This window comes from Macadamia integrifolia, unplaced genomic scaffold, assembly GCF_013358625.1.
Source record: "Macadamia integrifolia cultivar HAES 741 unplaced genomic scaffold, SCU_Mint_v3 scaffold1054, whole genome shotgun sequence".
Lineage (NCBI taxonomy): Eukaryota > Viridiplantae > Streptophyta > Magnoliopsida > Proteales > Proteaceae > Macadamia > Macadamia integrifolia.
Genome location: NW_024868068.1, coordinates 140,334 through 155,857, shown reverse-complemented (window position 1 = coordinate 155,857; position 15,524 = coordinate 140,334).

Sequence of the window (15,524 nt, the reverse complement as noted above, 5' to 3'; positions counted from 1 at the left end):
TCAGATCTAGTTAGAACTGGCCATAGAAAAGAAGAAAAAAAAAAAAAAAAAAAAAAAAAGGAGAACAGAGAGAAAATAGAATAAAGAGAAGAAAATAAAAAACAGTTAAGGTTGATGCTCGTTGGAGCTTTCAATTGAATCATGAATGGCAGTAGAGTCGGCTATGATAGTATGAAGAAGGCCACATGATGGCAAGAGATAACGTAGGAGAGAAAAGAAAAGTTTGATTTCGGGTTGAGGTTCGTTGGAGTATTTGGCTCTTGAATGGCAACAGGCTCGTTGGAGCTTTTGAAACAAGTAAGTATATTTGTATTGGAGGCGACAGTAGTGATTGGTGTTGGTGGATTGATAGGCATTATGGAGATAAGACGGGTTGACTAGAACAATGGAAGAAGACAATAGCAACAGCAGCGAGCGGCAATGAGAAGTGGAGAGAACAAAGAAAAGAAAAAATATTAGGATCGATGGGTGTTGGCCCTAGGCGCTCTGATACCATGTTAAGTAATGAAACTACATTGTATTGCTTGAGTTAAGAAGATTACAATCTAGTGGTCTATATATATATATATATATATTTGAGCTTAGATAGGAATCCACATGATTGGAAGCTCTATTTGATAAAGAGATCTAATAGGAGGAGTTACATTAGAATACAAACTCTATGAGAGGATAGAGTTTGATATCATATGGAACTCTAGGGAGCTAGGAGTCCTAATAGGAAGTAGAGATTAGTAACCAGTGGGACTCTTACAAGATAGGAGAAGATAGGCCAGCATAGGTGGTGATAGGGTTTGAGGCAGAGTGGAACTCAAACTCTTGCTGATACAAATATTGGCAATTTTAACTGCACTTCCAGGTCAGATCTTCAGACCCCAGCTGCTCATTTTCTGCACTCCCAAGTGATGCAATACATTAACCCTCCATACTTCTCTTGTGCTAGTTCATCACAAGCTACATTTCTGGTTTTTCTAGTAGTCATGACCGAAAACTGCACTTCTAAATAAAGCCATGTTCTATTGTGTAACTTGTTTCAGCCAACGAATAATTTGGTGTGTGATAGAACAGAAGCTAGAAAAATCCAATCCAATGCTAACCCACGAAACTATTCTTTACGTATTGAAGAAACTCAATAAGAACTAGGCGTGGAATTTCTTCGACTGAGAATTGTGGGATGGCCATAGCCAGGCAGGGGCATAGTAGGTGACAGTGAAGGGTGAAATAGTCTTTTAACAAATTGAAAGGTATATTGGGTAGTATCAAAATATTATTCTAACTTAATAATATAAATTTAACGGTGTGAGTATTTTAATAAAAACTAACATACTACAGGGGAAGATTATGTAATTTCTGAAAACACATGGAAAGAGATGTAATAAGAACAAAGTACAAGAAGAGGACATAAATTACTAAAAAAAAAAAAAAATTACAACAAGAGGTGCATGTCCGACTAATACAAAGTAACGTAAGTATTTTTCTTTTTTAATAAAATTGGACACAAATGCAGCCCAGCTCACTTTGGCTCATTTAGTCGAGCTTCAACTCGACTTACAAGTTTTTTTTTTTTGGTAGAAACTCGACTTGAAAGTTACAACCCCAACCATCAGGAGTCATGACTTCGTACCAATTTAGTATGATTCCAATTTTGTATTTGTATTGATTTCATGAAATAGTCAACAGAAAGATTTTTTTTTTTTTGAAAGAATAGAAATTGTTTGATAGCCTTTACCAAAAAGAAAGAAATTGTTTGATAGCATCAATCTGAAATATTTCAAGGAAAAAAAAATCCATTTAGTACTTCAATATTTGAGAATAGATTCTCTATATTTATTTAGGAGCAGGTGCTAATGTGGTGGCAGAGGCAAGGGCGAGGGCTGGAATGCGAAGGGAGAGTGGTGGTTGGAGGTGATGGCGGTGGTGGCGAAATAGAGTGATTTTGCTTCCACTTCTTTTAAAACTTATCAAATGACAAATTTACCCATGTTATTAACACATTTGGAGTGCAGAATAGACTTGAAATCGGTTTCAATTTTAATATTGAAATTGGTCCTCAACTATTTCATTATTTTAGATGAAACTAATATCAATTTCTCATAAATAAGGTGAATAACCATACCAAACACAATAACTTTAAGTTGTAACTCCATGAAATTAAAATAAAAACCATACCAAAACAACCGTTCGACCTAAACTCATGACTGAATTTGCTTCCAGTAGTTGTATTGTATCTTGTCAACTACTTGCATGACACATCCCTCTGAATAAATTTATTTTCTAGAAAAAAAATTATGCACCACGTGTATGCAAAAACAATTGTCAACCGTGAATGTGGTTATGATCCATGATTTCTTGTTCCAATTCGAAGAGCAGGTTCTTTGGATCTTTTTCTTTTGAAATGATTTTAATGTTAAACATTGGGCTCCAATTAAAAAAAAAATTGCATTTTTTATCTATTGGTGTAAAGGGCACGCGCAACAGCATGAATATGGATAGAGTTATATATATTTGCAAGATCGAGGTGATAATTTCACATCCTCCCATGTTTGGGTGCAAGGTCCACCTGACCATGAACATTCTTTTTTCCAAAAAAATATTAGACCTTGGACATAAACTAACTCCAAGTCAGAATTTCCATCAATAATGATGGCATTTGATGATCAATCCAACCACAGTTTCCTCATGCCATCTGTCATGAGCCTTGACGGATGCTTACCACCATTAGCTCTCTCTCTCTCTCTCTCTCTCTCTCTCTCTCTCTCTCTCTTGTTTTGTGGGAATTAATTCAATCTAATTTGTATGAAATAGGAACTTATATCCACTCCTTCAATCCAATCTCTAGCTAGAGACTCACTCTTCTCTCTCCCGCTCTTTGCCACCCCATGCACAAGATTTCTGCAATTTCTAAATCGTTGCTCTCCTGAATGATCACCTCAGTGGTGTCTGTATATCTTTACACTATAGCTATAGTGTTCTCAGTGTTATGATAATTGACGACTATGACCCACAAAACAATAGAAACTGATAAATAAACTTAAATTTAAATGTCTTTAAATTGTATGAGCAATTGGTAAGAGACATACCTGTTAGGATTCTCAGTAGAAATAGATGTGGAGGGCTGAAAGCGTCGTTCGGCTAATTTTTAAAGTGCACCTCTTCGAGTGTTCGGCTAATATTGCTGAAGTTTCCCACTCAATAGAACCTGCATCCACAGATAATAAACTGGCCCGAAGGGTGACCCCAGGAAGAAGGCTCCGATGCCTAAGTCAGTGTTCTGGCAAAATTGGAAGGGTGAGTAGGTAGAGCTCTGAGTGTCACTACAAGAAAAAAGGGTTTTTGGGACGGAAATTGTGATACCCTACTTTTTAAACCCGGTCTAATTACACGGTTGACCCGGTTTAACCATGCAGGACTCGAACCAAAGAGGGTTATGACGGGTTCCTTATGGACCATGATGGCAAGGGTGACTTTGAACACAGGTTGGCCAGACAAGTCCGAGTCAGTACCAGAGGAGACGGGTGTGCCCAAGCCGTGCATGTGCATATGCACATATCATAAGGCCATGTACGGATGATGCTGGCATGTAGCCTGTCCTAAAGTGCATACGTATAATATACCCTGTGCCGAGAGTGAGATACATGCCGAGAGTCGAATTCCATCAAAATCTCACTTGTTGGCCAACTTTCGGCCCTCAGGTGGGCGGTCACAGGTGGGCGCATCCGCCCACCTGAGTGACCCAGCCATATGGTTAATAGAAATTTTAAAAAGGTATAAATAACATTTATTATGTTTTCATTTTCTCATTTATTACATTAAGGAGTTTGGTGAGAGGAGTAAAGAGGAGAGAGAAAAGAGAACGAAGAAGAAGAAAGGGGAAGGAAGAGGAAGAAGAAATGGATTTAAGCGGCGCCAAGGTTTGATCTTCCCATTTCGACGCCAGAAGAGTGATCCCCAACACGAGATCTATGATTGGAGGTGAGCAAAGGCTATGCTTCTTAAACTTTCACCAAACCCAAGTAAAACCCTTGCTTTGGGTAGAGTTTCTTGAGATCTTGTAAATCCCACTTGAGATGATGAATCTAAGGTTTAATAAATGGTTTATGTGTTGATTTTGAAGGATTTGAGGAAGTGTTTACAAGGTTAGAGAAGCATTGGTGATTTCTTGAGCTAAGAAACGATTTTGGGGTTTTGAAAGGAGTTCTTGAGCAAAGAAGGTAGGATGGTTTCTCAATCCTTAAATCTAACTTAGATATAGGTTAGAATCATCTTATAAGACCTTGAATGTGTGAAAAATGGGATTGGAAAAGCCCCATTTGGTTCCCCAAAGGTTGGGAAAAGTTTCAAGGAAAAAGACATTTTCCCGCCCTCACAGGTGGGCTGGGACCGGTGGGCCGCACAGCCCGCCTGAGGGCACCCGCCTGAGAGGGCCGGCCTTCGGTCCCCACCAGTGGGTCGACCGGTGGGCCGACCTACCCGCCCGAGAGGACCAACCCTCGGTCCCCACCGGCTGGCCGGGACCGGTGGGCCGACCCGCCCACCTGAGATGACCGGTGGGTCGTGACAGGTGGGCTGTCCGAGAGACCCTTAACGTGATTTTTGTGTCTGAATGGACCCAAAACGGACGTGCAACCTTCTTTTATGATTTTAAACATGATTTAACCATCGAATCTTGTTAGTTTTGACCCAAAAGTGGTGAAATGCTAACCCCATTCACTTATGATAGGTTCACCAAAATTTACGTTTCTCGCGCCAGATCTCACCTGTACCGGGCGTGAGTCTTTGTACACGACAAGTAAGTGGGGAAAGGACGTTCGACTTTATTTTAAGGCTTGTTTGGCATCATTCAATTGTATCTAGATTAACCATGTCATCATGCAAATTATGTGTAGCTTAGTCATCCTCATATGATTATGACATGCGTGTGGTGTTTTACTTCTCAATGCTAAATGATTGATGTGCTTATGTGATGAATGATGGGATCACTGTGCATGATGCATTATTTGACTAGATGCAGTAGTCGACTTGGAAACGACTGCATTGGTGGCCCGTGAAATGGGACGCGATGGTACTATGCAATCATACTGTGTCATATAGGAGCATGCTGTTTAGGATTGTCATCTTCCCGTGCTATGACCCTTCCCAACATGGGTTGAGGTGTTGGGTTATCACTTGGGGGGAAGCAGTGGTCGCGGGTGTTGGATCACTGTGGCGGTTAGACATACGCCCGGCTGGTCATTAGGACAGTCGGCAACCTCAGTGGTATATTCAAGAGGGTCAATCGTACTGCTTTAAAATTGCTGGAGTCAGGACCTTTACTTTCTGTCATTTACTTTTATGTTGAGAGCTGGTAGTCAGCATGCTTTACTTTTTCGAGTACTCACGGTGGGCCTTTTCCGATAGCCCTATGGGTGTATCGCAGGATGGAGTTCGCGGCTTGTACCCAGAGTATACGTGCACTGTAGTTGTAGTAGCACTAAACCAATGACTTAGTAATGTTTAGGTGGATGAGGTTTAAAATGAATTGCATAGCATGTAGTGCATATGGATATGATTGTTGTGTGGATTTTTGTGTGGTCCTTCTTTTCACTTACTGAGCTAGTGAGCTCATCCCATGTGTGCACCTCTTTTAGATGATTTTGTAGGTCATCAGCCTGAAGATCAAGGGTCGGGCCCTATAGTTGAGTTTTCCAATGAGAATTGGTGGGTCCCCGAGGAGCATGAGCACGGTACGGATTGCACGTGCGAGGATTATGCTGCAGGACCGCAGTATTGACGTCGTATAGGGTTTTACTTTTTGATTCTTTTGATGATCCCTTTTTGTGTACTTGATACGTGAACTGTTATTCTTTTTGTGTAAATATCATGTCTGCGGGCCCACATGTATTTATCTATATACTACAATTTGGGTATCAAGTATACTGGGGGCATTTATAGGTAAATTAAGTCTTTCGTTGAACTTTTGAATGTTTATCTTAGATGTGTGTATGTTGTGGTTGGGTACTGTATCAGATGATCCTGGCAGGTTTGGGTTAACCGGAGTTAACCCGATCACCGGTCCGATTCTGTGTGAACGGGGTGTGACAACGGTGGTATCAGAGCGTGATGCTCTATCCACTCACAGCATACCATTTAGACCCCATAGAATCTATAATAGGAAATGGGATTGGGTAAATGTAAAAGCTTTAAAGAGTTAAAAGCAAAAATAAAAAAAATGGTTGCATTAATTATTGCATTTCATGGCATGCATTAGAGAAAGTTTGCTTGGAATAAATAAAACATTAGTTATTTGATCTCATAACCCATCGAGTACGGATTTAACGAAATTTCGACAGCATAACGACGCTAAAACAAGATTTCCCAAATTTTTCACACATAAGCTCCTGATAGACAACAAATATATACAAATAGGCATAATCGATAAAGGCTAACTAACATTGTTACAATTAAATTACAATAATTCATCAGGTATACAAAACAAACCACAGGTCACCAACAACAACATAACACCATATTAGCAAGTCCAATTACAGAGAAAAGAACAAAAAAAAAATAATATAATATAAACAACATAGAGACAAGTAAAAAGCTGACTTAGACGAGCAAGCTAAGTCCTCAGAGACCCTTGTCATCGTCTAACTCTACTACTCCATCCCTCCTAGGCCTCGATCTAACATTGAGTCGACGGTCGTAGTAATCAAACCTTGAGTTTACTAGTTGTACATCCCTCCGAAGTCGAGAAAAATCCGTTGAAATAGCGTTGGCCGTTGTGTCCAAATCCTCACCCAATCTTAGGAAGGAACTCTCTAATGCAGTCTACCTTTCCAAGATGTTTTCCTCTCTAGTCTTCTCAGAAGTTGATCTTTCCCCTCTTTCAAGGCCCTCATAGTAGTCATCATACTCTCAAAATCAAATGCACCACTCTCAGGTGGTGGGGCTCTATGCTGTGGACCTGCAGCCCTCGCAAAGTCAAGATCAACATCTCTCAAATCTAGAGGCTCCTCCTCGAGGATATCCTCGTCCAGAAAGTCCTCCTCCTCGAATTGAGGAACATAATCCCCATCCTCCTCACTAATTTCCTCCTCCATGGGAACATTCTCCCTATGGGCATTCCTCCTATCCCTACCTCTTTGAGCTCCTGCTCTCTGAGGTACATCCATAAGAGCTTGGAGACCCATCCTTTGGAGGTTTCCCCTGTCAAATTTGTCAGCTGGGGTCTTTCCCTCCTCACCACTCAAATCCACCCAAAGAACTCAAAGATCCTGGTGAGGATCCTACCATATGGGAAACCTCCATCCTCAGGGTGTGTGGTATGATGCTCCATAGTCTTGAGTATAATATAGGGCAAGCATAAGTGTTCGGCACCTCCCTCCAAGGCCTTATAGATGCATTAGGCTATATAGGCCGTCATGAAGCCTACTTGGTTCCGGTGACCTCCTCTAGGGAGTAAATTAAACTGAACCAAGCGGGCAAATACACGAACCTTCGGGTAAAATTTCGTCTCGGAATTCGGATGCTCCTTGCTGCCACAAATGGTCTCGTGAATGTGGTCCTGTGTCTCCAAACTTAAGGATGGGTCCACGGGCTTACTCCTTGGGGGACTGTAGAATTGATGCCCAACTGACGAAATGTCTAAAATACTAGCCAGGGTGTCCACCATCAAGCGAATGTTTACCCCCTTCACCATGCTGGTGATTGTGTACTCCCCATACTGGTAAGAGACCTCCAAATTACAGTAGAATCTTTGAACCAGTTGTTCATAGCATGGACGATCGATGTTAAGGATGGACTGCCAACCCAGTGCAGTAAATCTCTCTTGAAGTTGAATCTTGTTGAAATCACTGATTATCACGGTCTTCTCCATCATCACAGGCCTCTTTAGAAAGGTTTGCCAATTGGTTGCCGCCCCCAAACTTCGAAAGAATCCCTCATCATAGTCTAAAGGATCGATAGGGGCATGTCCTTGTCGCCTTGTGCAAAGGGCTGGGGAACTAATCCCTACACTTTTCCCACTTAGAAGTTGTGGCCCTACGTCGATTGGAAGAGGATGCGGGTTCTTTGCCCTTGCGAGAAGACATCCTAGTAAGAAAAGAGAAGAAATAATGATAAGTAAGGATGATGAATAACAAAGGAAACAAATAGATGGTTGAGCAAGCACATGTAAATGCACCTAAATACATAATGTGGATTATGATAGAAAGAGAAGTGGATAAACCATGGAGAAATGAAGAGGGAGGAAGCCCCCAAAACATGATATCCAATAGCACATTGCAAAATAGAAACATAACAAAGGTGTATAAAGCACGGCAAGTGAGAAATGATGGAAAACCCCAAATCTCAATGTGCAAGTTCAATTTAAGAAAATGAAAAGTCCCATAATAGTGTAAAGCTTGAAGCTTACATGTCTATGAATGAAATGCCTATCATTATACAATCAAGATTATGCAAAGAAATCTTATATTACGACATTGAGGTGCAAGGAATGAAAGAGATTTAAGTTGTCTACAAGTATGAAATGATGTGAAGAGAATCATAGAAACCCAGAAATTTTTTTTCAAGAAACCCAACACAAAAGAGATGGGTTTTCATGGAAAAGAGATGGATTTTCATGAGAAAGAGATGAGATTTCAAGGATATACAAATTTCCATGATCTCTCCAACATTGTAAGTGCAAATCAAGGATAAGAAATCTCATTGAGTTGTTAGTTGGGGAGAAAAGGGTAGAGATAGAAGAAAACCCCAAATTGGAAAAATTAGGGCATGGTTTGGGATTTTCTCTCATAGATTGGGTAGTAAAGCCCAAAACTATGAATGAATCACAAAGAAAGTATCATATTCTCATGGAATGATTGTTCTATGGAAGGAAATATGAAAGAGATCAAGCTTTGGGCGTATAAATGGATTCAAACTCCAAAATACATGTTCTAAGAAGGGAAATGGAGAAGAGACTTACTTGAGAGTGAAAAGAGCTTGGATCTTCCAAAAATCCAGGAATCGTTGAGTGAAATCGCGAGTGGACGCGCCAAGAACCTCCCAAAAATCACCCTAAATAAGACAAGAGAAGGAATGGGAGAAAAGGAGGAAACAGGGGCTTAAAAGCCCTGTTCGTCTCCCGCTGCCGGTCTGACCCGAGCTGCCCGCCGGTTGGGAGAAAAACACAAAAAAAGGGGGAGATTACTATATTATAGAGATTGCTATATATATAATACAATATTGAAAAAAAAAAAGAGTCGAGTGAGACCATTGTCCTACTTGTCGAAGCACTAGCACCAGCACCAGCACCAGCACCATATTTTCGGGATTAAACTGTGGCTAGTTGCAAGACATCATACACTATAATACCCCGTGTGTTGGCATATGATTATGTGCTGATGTAAATTCTAAGGTACTTAACCAATGTTTGTGTATGGTATGTTCCAGGTGCAAGGACACGATGATACGTACTAGATCCGGTGGCAATGCACGAGGTACCTCACGTGGTCCTCGTCCGGTCGGTCGACCACCAAATCCTAGAAGGTCCGGCTCTGTGGGGCAAATCCCACTCCCACAACCTCAAGAAACCTTTGATCAGAGTGTGGCACAAAGGGACCCACCTGTGACTACACTTTCGGATCCTCCACCGGTCATCACTCCGGGTGATGTTGCAACTATAATCTAGCAGTCACAACAAGCCTTCCAGCAACAAATGCTCCAGCAACAGTAGGCATTTATGGCTGGTATACAGCAACAATTAGACCTTCCTCAATCGGGTCAACATTCCCGGATAATCACTCCACAAGACCCACCTGTAGGGTCTGATATGGGGCCACCAGCTGGAGGTACACCTCCAATTCCGCCACTCAGCATTCCTCCGTATATGGTGCCCCCTCCATACCCTTACTATACGGCATATGCACCCAAATTACCCACCGACGAATAATACGTCAAGGGTAGTGGAATCTTTCAAGAGAAACTTGCCACCTGTATTCTCTAAGGTGGGGAGTGATCCTCTAGAGCCGGACCAGTGGATACAAGAGCTGGAAAAGATATTTGAGGTGATTGAGTGCACTGAGGCACAGAAGCTTATTTGTGCGGGGCTACAACTCAAGAATGAAGCCAACTCTTGGTGGCAAGCCTCTAAGCCTATATTGTTGGCCGCACATCCGAAACCTACATGGGAGCAGTTCAAGGAGCTGTTTTTGGCCAACCATTACCCTTGTAGCTTCGGAGACCGTAAAGAGACGGAATTCATGTCCTTAACTCAAGGGAATAAGACTATCCTTGAGTACCAGCAGCAGTTTGAAAGCTTGTTCCATTTTTCCCTTAGGCATATGAGGTCAGCTGAAGAAAAGGCTGTAAGATTTCTGAAGGGATTAAAGGCATCTATTGGGTCAGTGCTTGAGGTCTTAGATTTGACAGATTATGGCCAGATTGTGCAAAAGGCTAAGACCATGGAAGATAAGCAGAAGGGAGAACAGTCCCTCACACCTGGATTGTGGAAGAGGACTAATCCATTTTCAAACATGGGCAATTCATCCAAGGTATACCGTGGGTCGTATAGTTCTGGGCCTACATATAGACAGCCCTATAGGCCATCTGGCTACCTTCCTCGATCAGCTGGTGGTTCGGGCTCTACATCTTTTCGCCCAAACACTAGTACGGTGCCTATAGCCACCAGGCCACCCCGACCTCCATCCGCATCAGATCAGGTACAAAGGGGCCCGGCCCCAGTCTCGGCGTCACAGATCCGTTGCTTTAATTGCCACTCCTATGGGCATTATGCTAAAGACTGTCAGGTCAGACCAACCTTACCATCCATTCAACCCTCAGTATACAGACCTCCCCTAACTCAGGGGAATCAACCGCAAGGAAGAATGTATGCCTTATCAGCTAAGGAAGCTGAGGCCAGCACGGAAGTGGTAGCAGGTACATTTTAATTTAATATTTTCCTTATGTTAAATATTGATGACCTGCTGTACTTATATGCATTGTTGCACTAGATATTCTACCTATATCAGGTATACCAGTCTATGTCTTGTTTGATTCAGGAGCTACACACTCATTCATATCTAAGAGATTTTCTGAGAAACTTGGTATGTCACCCAGGACACTAGATCATGGGATGATTGTTAGTATGCCTACCGATAAAGTTACACAGTTGAAGGAGGTGTATGGGCCGTGCCCAGTGGAAATCAGTGGGAAGAAATTGGATGCACATCTCATTAAATTCAACATGCAAAATTTTGACGTTATACTGGGCATGGATTGGTTGTCGGCCCATCGAGCTAATGTGGTGTGTGCCAAAAAATTAATTAGGGTGACAAATGATGAAGGAAAAGAATTGGTATACCAAGCAGATAAAATGAAACGGGCTAGAAAGGTCCTCGTCTCCGCTCTTCAAGCGGTAAAGATGTTGGAAAGTGGATGTCAGGGTTACTTAGCATTGGTACTTGATGTTGATGCAAAGGTTACACCTCTAGAAGAGGTAAAGGTGGTTAAAGAATTTCCCGACGTCTTTCCAAATGATCTGATGCATCTACCGCCTGATAGAGAGTTAGAATTTGCCATAGACTTGATTCCTAGAGCAGCTCCAGTGTCTAAAGCTCCATACATGATGGCACCAGCCGAATTAAAGGAGTTATAGATGCAGTTGCAAGAATTATTGGAGAAGGGGTTTATTCGCCCAAGTGTTTTACCTTGGGGTGCCCCAGTATTGTTTGTTAAGAAGAAAGATGGCAGCTTGCGTATGTGCATCGATTACCGGGAATTAAATAAGCTAACAATTAAGAACCGGTATCCATTGTCACGCATTGATGATTTGTTTGACCAACTACAAGGTGCAAAAGTATTTTCAAAGATAGACCTTAGATCAGGCTATTATCAGCTCAAGATAAAGAGCGGCGACATACCCAAGACAGCGTTCAGGACTCGGTATGGTCACTATGAGTTCCTAGTGTTATCTTTTGGGTTAACCAATGCACCGGCAGCATTCATGGATTTTATGAATCGAGTATTCCACGATGTCCTTGATAAATGGGTAATTATTTTTATTGATGACATCTTGATCTACTCTAAGACAGACGAGGAACACGCTCAACACCTGAGGATGGTGTTACAGAGGCTGAGAGAACAACAATTGTTTGCCAAATACAGTAAATGTGAATTCTGGCTTGAGCAAGTTGGATTCTTGGGACACGTAGTGTGATACCCTACTTTTTAAACCCAGTCTAATTACACAGTTGACCCAGTTTAACCATGCAGGACCCAAACCAGAGAGGGTTAAGGCGGGTTCCTTATGGACCATGATGGCAAGGGTGACTTTTAACACAGGTTGGCCAGACAAGTCCGAGTCAGTGCCAGAGGAGACAAGTGTGCCCAAGCCGTGCACATGCACATATCATAAGGCCATGTACGGATGATGCTGGTATGTAGCCTGTCCTAAAGCGCATACGTATAATATACCCTGTGCCGAGAGTGAGATATATGCCGAGAGTCGAATTCTATCAAAATCTCACTTGTTGGCCAACTTTCGGCCCTCAGGTGGGCGGTCACAGGTGGGCGCATCCGCCCACCTGAGTGACCCACCCATATGGTTAATAGAAATTTTAAAAAGGTATAAATAACATTTATTGTGTTTTCATTTTCTCATTTATTACATTAAGGAGTTTGGTGAGAGGAGTAAAGAGGAGAGAGAAAAGAAGGGAGAAAAGAGAATGAAGAAGAAGAAAGGAGAAGGAAGAGAAAGAAGAAATGGATTTAAGCGGCGCCAAGGTTTTTCCATTCCGACGCCGGAAGAGTGATCCCCAACACGAGATCTACGATTGGAGGTGAGCAAAGGCTATACTTCTTAAACTTTCACCAAACCTAAGTAAAACCCTTGTTTTGGGTAGAGTTTCTTGAGATCTTGTAAATCCCACTTGAGATGATGAATCTAAGGTTTAATAAATGGTTAATGTGTTGATTTTGAAGGATTTGAGGAAGTGTTTACAATGTTGGAGGAGCATTGGTGATTTCTTGAGCTAAGAAACGATTTTCGGGTTTTGAAAGGAGTTCTTGAGCAAAGAAGGTAGGATGGTTTCTCAATCCTTAAATCTAACTTAGATCTAGGTTAGAATCATCTTATAAGACCTTGAATGTGTGGAAAATGGGATTGGAAAAGCCCCATTTGGTTCCCCAAAGGTTGGGGAAAGTTTCAAGGAAAAAGGCATTTTCCCGCCCTCACAGGTGGGCTGGGACCGGTGTGCCGCACAGCTTGCCTGAGGGCACCCGCCTGAGAGGGCAGGCCTTCGGTCCCCACCGGTGGGCCAACCTACCCACCTGAGAGGACTGACCCTCGGTCCCCACCTGCTGGCCGGGGCCGGTGGGCCGACCCACCCACCTGAGATAACAGGTGGGTCGTGACAGGTGGGCTGTCCGACCCACCCGAGAGGCCCCCAACGTGATTTTTGTGTCTGAATGGACCCAAAACGGACGTGCAACTTTCTTTTATGATTATAAACATGATTTAACCATCGAATATTGTTAGTTTTGACCCCAAAGTGGTGAAATGCTAACCCCATTCACTTATGATAGGTTCACCAAAATTTACGTTTCTCGCGCCAGATCTCACCCGTACCAGGCGTGAGTCTTTGTACACGAAAAGTAAGTGGGGAGAGGACGTTTGAATTTATTTTAAGGCTTGTTTGGAATCATTCAATTGTATCTAGATTAGCCATGTCATCATGTAAATTATGTGTAGCTTAGTCATCCTCATATGATTATGACATGCGTGTGGTGTTTTACTTCTCAATGCTAAATGATTGATGTGCTTATGTGATGAATGATGGGATCACTGTGCATGATGCATTATTAGACTAGATGCCATAGTCGGCTTGGAAACGACTGCATTGGTGGCCCGTGGAATGGGACGCGGTGGTACTATGCAATCGTACTATGTCATATAGGAGCATGCGGTTTAGGATTGTCATCTTCCCGTGCTACGGCCCTTCCCAACAGGGGTTGAGGTGTTGGGTTATCACTTGGGAGGAAGCAGTGGTAGCGGGTGTCGGGTCACTGTGGCGGTTAGACATACGCCTGGCTGGTCATTAGGACAGTCGACAACCTCAGTGGTATATTCAAGAGAGCCAATCGTACTGCTTTTAAATTGCTAGAGTCAGGACCTTTACTTTCTGTCATTTACTTTTATGTTGAGAGCCAGTAGTCGGCATGCTTTACTTTTTCGAATACTTATGGTGGGCCTTCTCCGACAGCCATATGGGTGTATCATGGGATGGAGTTCGCGGCTCGTACCCGGAGTATACGCGCACTGTGGTTGTAATAGCACTAAACCAAAGACTTAGTAATGTTTAGGTGGATGAGGTTTAAAATGAATTGCATAACATATAGTGCATATGGATGTGATTGTTGTGTGGATTGTTGTGTGGTCCTTCTTTTCACTTACTGAGCTAGTGAGCTCATCCCACGTGAGCACCTCTTTTAGATGATTTTGCAGGTCACCAGCCTGAAGATCAAGGGTCAGGCCCCACAGTTGAGTTTCCCGATAAGGATTGGTGGATCCCCGAGGAGCATGAGCACGATACGGATTGCACATGAGAGGGTTGTGCTGCGGGACCGCAATATTGACACCGTACAGGGTTTTACTTTTTGATTCTTTTGATGACCCCTTTTTGTGTACTTGATACGTGAATTGTTATTCTTTTTGTGTAAATATCATGCCTGCGGGCCCATATGTATTTATCTATATACTACAATTTGGGTATCAAGTATATTGGGGGCATTTACAGGTAAATTAAGTCTTTCGCTGAACTTTTGAACGTTTATCTTAGATGTGTGTATGTTATGGTTGGGTACTGTATTAGATGATCCTGGCAGGTTTGGGTTAACTGGAGTTAACCCGATCACTGGTCCGGTTCTGTGTGAACGGGGTGTGACAGAAATTATCTGTCCTAAATACAAAAACAGTGTCGCTAATACCTATTAGGGACAGTATAAATTTTCATCACACAACTGTCGTTACAACGGTCGTCGCATAATTTACGAGACGGAAAATTTTTTCCGTCTCTAAGTGGTTAATTGCGACAGATTTTGAGGCGGGAACTAACCATTGCAAATAGAAAATAAAGCGATGGAAAAATCTGTCGCAAATATTGTGTTGGCAGGTAACTTAGCGACAGTATTTTTCTATCTCTATAACTAAAGAATTATTTGCCACCCTTACTTACCGTCGTAAAAAATTAAAAAAAAATTTCTTTTGAGACAAGATATTTTTGTCGTTAATAGTGTCCTCTTTACAGAGACAGATAACTACCGTCCCAAATAAGAAAGGGCGTTATCATTTGAGACAGATTTTTACTGTCCTTAATCGTTTCCTCCTTATAGAGACAGATTACTTCCGTCTCAATTAGTAAAGCTTTTTTAAATACCTTATCATTTGAGACAATATTTTTCTATCTTGAATAATATCCACCTTATAGAGACATATAATTTCCGTTGCAAATAAGAAAATCTTTATGCTTTTAGAGATGGAAAAATCCGTCCCTAAAGATCATATAGGA